Consider the following 8,016-nt stretch of genomic DNA (forward strand, 5'->3'; position numbering starts at 1 on the left):
AGTTTTAGGCAATGCCCTCGTCAGTTGTCTAATACGGTCAAGAGTAAAATCTTCCGGAAGACCACTGCACTGGAGGTATGTGGATTATTGAGGAGGCACTACGTGTTTGGAACTGGGAGTTGAACACTAAGCACTTTTAGAGAAGAGCTCACAATAAAACTTTATGGACTCGCGGACGGACTTGTGTTTTCATTTCAAGGCGTACATTTATCAGTTTGAACTTCCTAACTGTAACAATAACTGAACTTTACGCCTTTTATACACATTTGTGATGGGGTGACAATGCGACAACGAGACATATTTTGACCTTGAAAATGTCGCGTTACGGCATCGTCGCCCTTTTGTAAAATAAAGAAAAGGATTATCAAAGAGCGACAATGCGAACACGCGACAATGCGACAAATGGCCAATTGTCGCGCTTTTGTTAATTTTGACACGTTTTGCTTGTTTTTGTAAAGGCGTCAATGCGACAATGCGACAACGAGACAATGTCCCTTCCATAGCAATCCGTGCAAAAAAAACTGAGTAATGAAATAGAAGTCTGACATGCCAGTTAAAAGATAGAGTGTTGCAGCTTCTGATTTCATAGATCTTCAAGAAGGGTTATCAATAATGGGATGGGTGATGAGTTCAAATGCATACGCTGTGATTAACAATAATGCTCCGAGTCAATACATTTTGTCAAATGTATGACATGTATTACGTGAATGAACATATTGTTTATACTCGTCCATGTTTTTGACGGACAAAATAATTTACATGCTCGGTAAAACTAAGGACGGGCATCATTGTGTGTTTCCGTGCTTTGTTCAGGTGAACAATTGACTTGTCCTTGCATGTGTTTGTGACGGGTGCCACTTGTGTGGCAGGATACGCTCACCTTTTCCCGAACACCCATTGGATGACCTGAACCACTTCGGATTTTTATCCCACATCAGTCTGATACACCATGATATAACTGAAATACTGATATACTGTACAGTTGAAAATGATGTTTGATGCGATTACCGTAGTGTGTTACTGCAACTGTTCATATTTTGTGCAGTGATGTTATGTAATATGTAAAAGAAAGCATATTCAATTAGCCAATTGATTTGAATAGAATATACTTGCGTCAGTGTATTTTATTAACGCCCCAAATCGTAATTTAAACACATAAAATAACAGATCACGCATGGTGCCTTGACTTACTACTAGATTTAATGGGCCACCCCGGAATAAAATAGTTCCCCCCAAAGCGAGGAACACATGTTTTAGTATGTTTACAAGAAATATATTCCAAACAATATCCTCATTAGATGAGAAGATCTTTTACAGAATTACCTCAGTAAGTCAATCACAATGACAGAGCGTCGTAATACATTTACATCAAGTACAATACGTCAAAATGGCCGACACGATAAACGTGACGGGAGATATTTTCGAAGTTGTTAATTAACCTGTGGCTATTTCAAGCCTTTGGCATCACTGATCAATTGGCCGATCATTGAAAGGTGATTGTGAAGATGTGTCAAATAGATACTAAGGTAATTAAATTAATAGATTTCTGTAAATTGTCACTGCGACAGTTTGGATTTTTTTTCGTGTTTTTTCTCTCTGGGATGGGTTGTAGCGAGGGTATCCTTAAATGGGCTTGCAACCACGCTTCTGTATGAATTCGTACTAGGGAATTCCAAGGGTTTTCCCCAGGAATGTGGAAGTAGTCAGTGTTTACGCCTTTTCAAGAATACAGTCACGTGAAGAACGTCATGAAACCGACCTCGCGTCCAAGTCGTATATCTTGTAAACTTCACATTAAAAAAATAGTTATTGTTATAACCAAATGAAACACAACCCATTATCCGATAGGGGTAACTGTACATAGCCGTTACCACAATAAACTTAGTAACATTGTTTGGTTTGACTTCTTGGCGCGTGTCTGAATTCCATTAACATGTAACATATCCTAAAACTAGCTTATCAGCAAATCTCGCTGCACTGCGCGCGAGAGATACTAGAGCAAGGCATGCCAGAAATACGAAACCTAAAGCTTCCGAAAGGAAGCCTTGGACATCACGTGCGTCGGGGGACCAGCGCCATCTGATTGGCCGTTAACAGTTGTACAAGGCGGAGCAAAAAGCATCGTTTTTCCGTCCATTTTACGCTTGAAAAACTCGACCCTTTTCTGGACACTTTCTAGACGCTGACCAATCAATCAATTTTAATGAATATTTAGTCGTTTTTCCGTCCAATGACCATATACGGAAAAAAACGACGTTTTCGTGTTTGCAGTGGTAGCTGTTTAGCTAAACTTCGTTGTGGCACTCTTCCGTTAGAAGTTGAAGTTGGGCGATTCTCTCGCCCTATAACACCTCTGTCAGAACGTACCTGTAAGTTTTGTAACTTAAGAGTTGAGGACGAAAAGCACTTTTTAGTTACTTGTGATCTTTATTCAGACCTAAGATATAACTTATTCCATCAAGCGTCTTTAATTAACCCATTGTTTGTGGCTTTGACTCCTACTGACCAGCTCGCCTTCTTAATGCAATGCGATGAATTATCGGCAAGCCTTGCCGCTTTAGTGAACCGGATGTTTCAGCGTAGAAAGCATTATTACAATAACTAGTAATATGCCATGGGCCCGGGCGCACGTCGTATGTTTCGCATTGCCATGACTGTTGCACGTGTAGTTGTATCTATCCATCTATTTTATTTACCTATATCTATCCAATCATTTACTTAATGCGGAATACATATCGCGCGCCCGTGCCTCTTTTAAATGTATTTTTTGTAACATTTGTGTTTTTAGCACACTATGTGCTTTTATTTGTACTTATGAGATATTTGGTGTCCCATAGGCCATATCGGCCGGATGATATACAATAATTGTTTTTAACTGTTTGTCCTTATGTATGTATATCATGCGGCACCTTAATGAACTATTTTCTTCTTCTTTTCTTCCTCTGATAGCATACAAGCCCAGTCAGGACCCCAGGATTCACAAAGACACCTTAATAAAATATTTTCTTCTTCTTTTCTTCCTCTGATAGCATACAAGCCAAGTCAGGACCCCAGGATTCACAAAAACACCTTAATAAAATATTTTCTTCTTCTTTTCTTCCTCTGATAGCATACAAGACCAGCCAGGACCCAAGGATTCACAAAGACACCTTAATAAAATATTTTCTTCTTCTTTTCTTCCTCTGATAGCATACAAGACCAGTCAGGACCCCAGGATTCACAAAGAGATCTTAATGTTGAATACGACACTCGGAGCAATAGGGTCGCTTTATGGAACTAGGCCTTGATCGCAGAAAGGCACCGATGTTGGTAAGAGCCTGTGCTTAGCATGACCTTATGCAAGCCACATGGCATTTGGCTATAGTTGCTTTATCTGCTTTATCCGAAGGAAGCTCGGGATATTTGAAAATATATATTGTCCAAGGAAATGCTTGACAAAAGATAATCATGTCAGTTTGTTAAAACTATAATCTGTCTGACACTAAAATACATTGTTGCAAGTGGGAAATTTACAAAAAAAAATAGGGGGTACGAGTTGCGTCCCTTAGGCACGCCAGAAACCTATGATTGTGGGTTCGAATCCCGGTTCGCCCCGATTATGTTTCTAGGTTTGTCAGCACCATACCCGTGCTCGTGGGTTTGACCGAAGTGGTAAACGTCTGAGACCTGCAACACTTCGGGCTTTCCTTCCATATTAAACTGACATGCCGTGATATAACTGGAATACTGTTAAAAGCGGCGTTAAACCCAACTCACTCACTCACTAAAGAAAATAATTAGACTCATAGTTTTAATTAAAGAAATACCCCGAAACCTCTGTTGAATTGATGGCCCGTTAATGTACGGATGTAAGTAGTAAAGATTTGATACATTTTCGAGTATCTAGCAGGGTCCATACGTCTTACAGACGAGTCCCGCGTGAGGAGTCAGGAGTAGAATTGTTCCACAGCTGGTCGTTGTAAGAGGCGACTAAATGGATCTGGAACATCTGGATTATTGCAGATGTAGATTCTTACACCATTATCAAGCTGGATGATAGGTAAATATGTATGCCCTGTTGTGATAGGCAGCAGCTTAACACTTGGTGATTGGACCCGTGAAGATCCGGGGTAGAATATGTCTTCAGCAACCCATGCTTGCCGTAAAAGGCGACTATGCTTGTCGTAAGAGGCAACCAACGGGATCGGTGGTCAGGCTCGCTGACTTGGTTGATGCATGTCATCGATCCCAATTGCGTGGATCGATGCTCATGATATTAATCACTGGATTGTCTGGTCCAGACTCGATTATTTACAGACCGCCGTCATATAGCTGGAATATTGCTGAGTGCGGCGTTAAACAACAAACCAACCAACCAACTAAATGGATCTGGTGGTCAGACTCGGTGACTTGGTTCATTGGGTGTCATAATACCCCGACGGTGTGGATCGCTGCTCGCAGTATCAATCTGTGGATTGACTCGTCCAGACTCGGATTATTGAAATATATTGCTCAGACTATTGCTGAGTGTTGCGTCAAACAACAAACAAATTAACTTACAGACAAGCAATCGAGAGGAGAAAGCTTATACAAAAGTACACCTTACAGATCCATAATACGTGCTCTTCTGCAGCCAACTGTGGTGAATTAGAACAGTCCGGGGTACAATAGGTCTTCAGCAACCCATGCTTGTCATAAGAGGCGACTATGCTTGGGGTAAGAGGATCCGGTGGTCAGGATCGCTGACTTGGTTGATACATGTCATCGTATACCAATTGCGTAGATCGATGCTCATGATGTCAATCACTGTATTGTCCGGTCCAGACTCGATTATTTGCAGACCGCCGTCATATAGCTGGAATATTGCTGAGTGTGGCGGTTAACAACGAACAAAGAAACAAACAAACGAATACACAGCGTCCTTCCTTCCATTACTTCCTTCAGTGTACGTCAGTGCAGACCATGGCGATGAAAGTCGACAAGGAAGTTATATGATAGAGCAGCTCCATCAGCTGTGTGCCAGTGCTCGGGAGACTCGCTTTTATCAGTTAAGTTTTGTCAAATGATGACAGTTTGATTCTTGTTAAATGTGGAAATTAGTTCAGGACAACAACGAGAACAATACTTTATTAGTGAGTGAGTTGGGTTTAACGCCGCTTTTAACATTATTCCAGTTATATCACGGCGTGTCAGCTTAATGTGGGAGGAAAGTCCGAAGTGATGCAGGTCTCAGACGTTTACCACTTCGGTGAAACCCACGAGCACGGGTATGGTGCTGACAGACCTAGACACATAATCGGGGCGAACCGGGATTCGAACCCACAATCATAGGTTTCTGGCGTGCCCAGGGGACGCAACTCTGCACAGCCTTAAAGAAGCATGGAATAACAAATAACTTGTTTTAAAGGCATCCGCTGGCATTAAGAAAATTATTATTGCACAAGGTGAGGTGAAATGAAGTTTAACGTCGCGTCCAAAATTATTGCACTTATATAGCGACGTGCATGTACGTGTGCGTGTTTGTGTGGCTGCTTGTACTAGTCCGGACTGATGCCGATTTATAGTGCAAGCTCACTGAGATACCATGCCGCAGTTTAACATGAATACCCCACTCAGACACATTTTACTGACTCCAAGCCGACCAGTCCTTGTTTTAGCCCCTTTATGCCGAACGCCAGACAGGGTAACAACAAGTACCATCTTTTATCGTCTTTTGGTATGACGCGTCTTGGGATCGAACCCCGGACCTTCCGCTCTCCGGGCGGACGCTCTACCACTAGACCACGGAGGCGGTCTATTATTGCACAAGACAGCTCGTGTCGTCACTATTTCATGGTGATACATATAGACAAGCTCATGACGTAGGATTTGTGCAGTCGACAATCAGTTAATGGTAGAATTGTCTTATGAATATGGTAAAGGTTCTGTCACTCTTATTTACATTTACACGAGTGTTAGATAACTATCTGCGTCCTGTAGATTCCGTTCATTACTTCCCTGTGAAGAGATCACCCCTTTAATAAACATATAGCTGTATTACCAAAAAGCGTGCAAATGTACTCTCGGAACACGTTTCACGAACAAATATTGAAATCTCTCAACATCCCTTGGCTTAATCAACGAGGGGCACGGGTGGCCCAGTCGTCTAAGGCGCCGCGATTCGCTGTGCAGAGTTGCGTCTCCTGGACACGCCAGAAACCTATGATTGTGGGTTCGAATCCCGGTTCACCCCGATTATGTTTCTAGGTTTGTCAGCACCATACCCGTGCTCGTGGGTTTCACAGAAGTGGTAAACGTCCGAGACCTGCATCACTTCGGGCTTTCATCCCACATTAAGCTGACACGCCGTGATATAACTGGAATAATGTTAAAAGCGGCGTTAAACCCAACTCACTCACTCACTCACTTAATCAACGACACTGCATGTGGTGATGATAGATCACTGAGAGGAGCTTATGCACACCCGTTGACCCCAGAAACCTTGTTGCTAGGCTGACTTCACATGTCATTGTTTCGCCGATGAATCTTGCAACAAAATTCCACAAATTACGTCATCTGGTATTGTGACGTGATTGTAAACTTTGAGGTTCAAGGACCCGTTCCACAAAGCGATCGTACTGTAGCGCAACGACAGTCGTAAGTCTAAGTTAAAGTTTGTGAGTTGTGACAACCTTAGCGCTACGATAATTTTGTGGAACGGACGCCTGAATTCTAAAGGTGGACCGTTGTATGGTATTAAACTCATACGTCTCACACTTTTGACGTGTTTGAAATATTATTCTGTTAAACTCAATTGGATTATGCCGTGAAATCCTGTAGGTGTCAGCCTATTCACACTCAACAGTATATATTCTAAAAAAATATTATAAATGGCAAGTAATAAATATAATACTAAACTCGCTCCCGTGTAAAACCTATTAAGAAACTCGTGAACTATTCACTCGTTTCTTAATATTGGTATTAGACGGGAGCTCGTTTAGTATTCTATATATCCGCTACATCTAGCGTATAATCTCACGTTTTCCATGTATCTATCATTCAAGACTGGCTTCGACGGAAGATCTTGCTTGGCTGTCATCAAGCAATATCTCCTGGGCGATACCGCAAGAGTATAAATGCATCACAGCGCTCTGCAGACCAGTTTGACGTTTCTGGTTACCATGACATCACATTAGAATTACATCACTAACCTCTTTGAAGACGGAAGCTGGTCAGCTGCACTTATTAGACTCAACAAACTAAAAAAAGGTTTGAAGAATGATTTTGGAGGATAAAAAAAATAGTTCCAAGGTATCTCCAAGTTTTAAACTTATTTAAGATTGACACTTTTCATATCAAAGGATACAAAGGTAAAATTCATCAATAACACAGATTACGATTATTTACTGTTTACTGTTATAGCAGGGATATCGCTGAGTCATTAAAAACATTCACTCACTCACTCACTCTAACCAATAACAACAGCCATTTTTTAATGATAATGACTAGATCGGAAACATGAATACATAACACTTTTTTTATTGATAACAACTTCTTTTTCTTTGAAACGATGTTTCAGAGCGACTTCACCAGATGAATACAAAGTGAAGCCATTGAGTTAATGTTATATACATGAAGTATTATATCAATAAAAGTGTCATGTATTTATGTTCTTCAAACTTCTAAATGCCTATGAAATACAAAGATCAGAAAAATTTCGATATATTAAATTTATTTAAAAAAAATTACCAATGTAGCTAAAATAACGGAAACAACTCAGAAAAAGCAATCAAACAAAACAAAAATGCAATAACGAAATAAAATACATTACAAGAGGTTGAGAAAATATATTGATAGGAATATCCTATCGGAACATATACAGTCAAACTCTGTTGTGTCGAACTTAGATGTGTCGAACGTTTGTCTCGAAGTATAAGCTTGGTCCCTGCGTAGTCCTCCTTTATTCATTATGTTCGGTTGTGTCGAACGTTTGTCTTGAAGTATAAGCTTGGTTCCTGCGTAGTCATTTATTCATTATTTTCGGTTGTGTCGAACGTT

This window comes from Haliotis cracherodii, unplaced genomic scaffold (assembly GCF_022045235.1).
Source record: "Haliotis cracherodii isolate W230 unplaced genomic scaffold, xgHalCrac1.p SCAF_12, whole genome shotgun sequence".
Classification (NCBI taxonomy): domain Eukaryota; kingdom Metazoa; phylum Mollusca; class Gastropoda; order Lepetellida; family Haliotidae; genus Haliotis; species Haliotis cracherodii.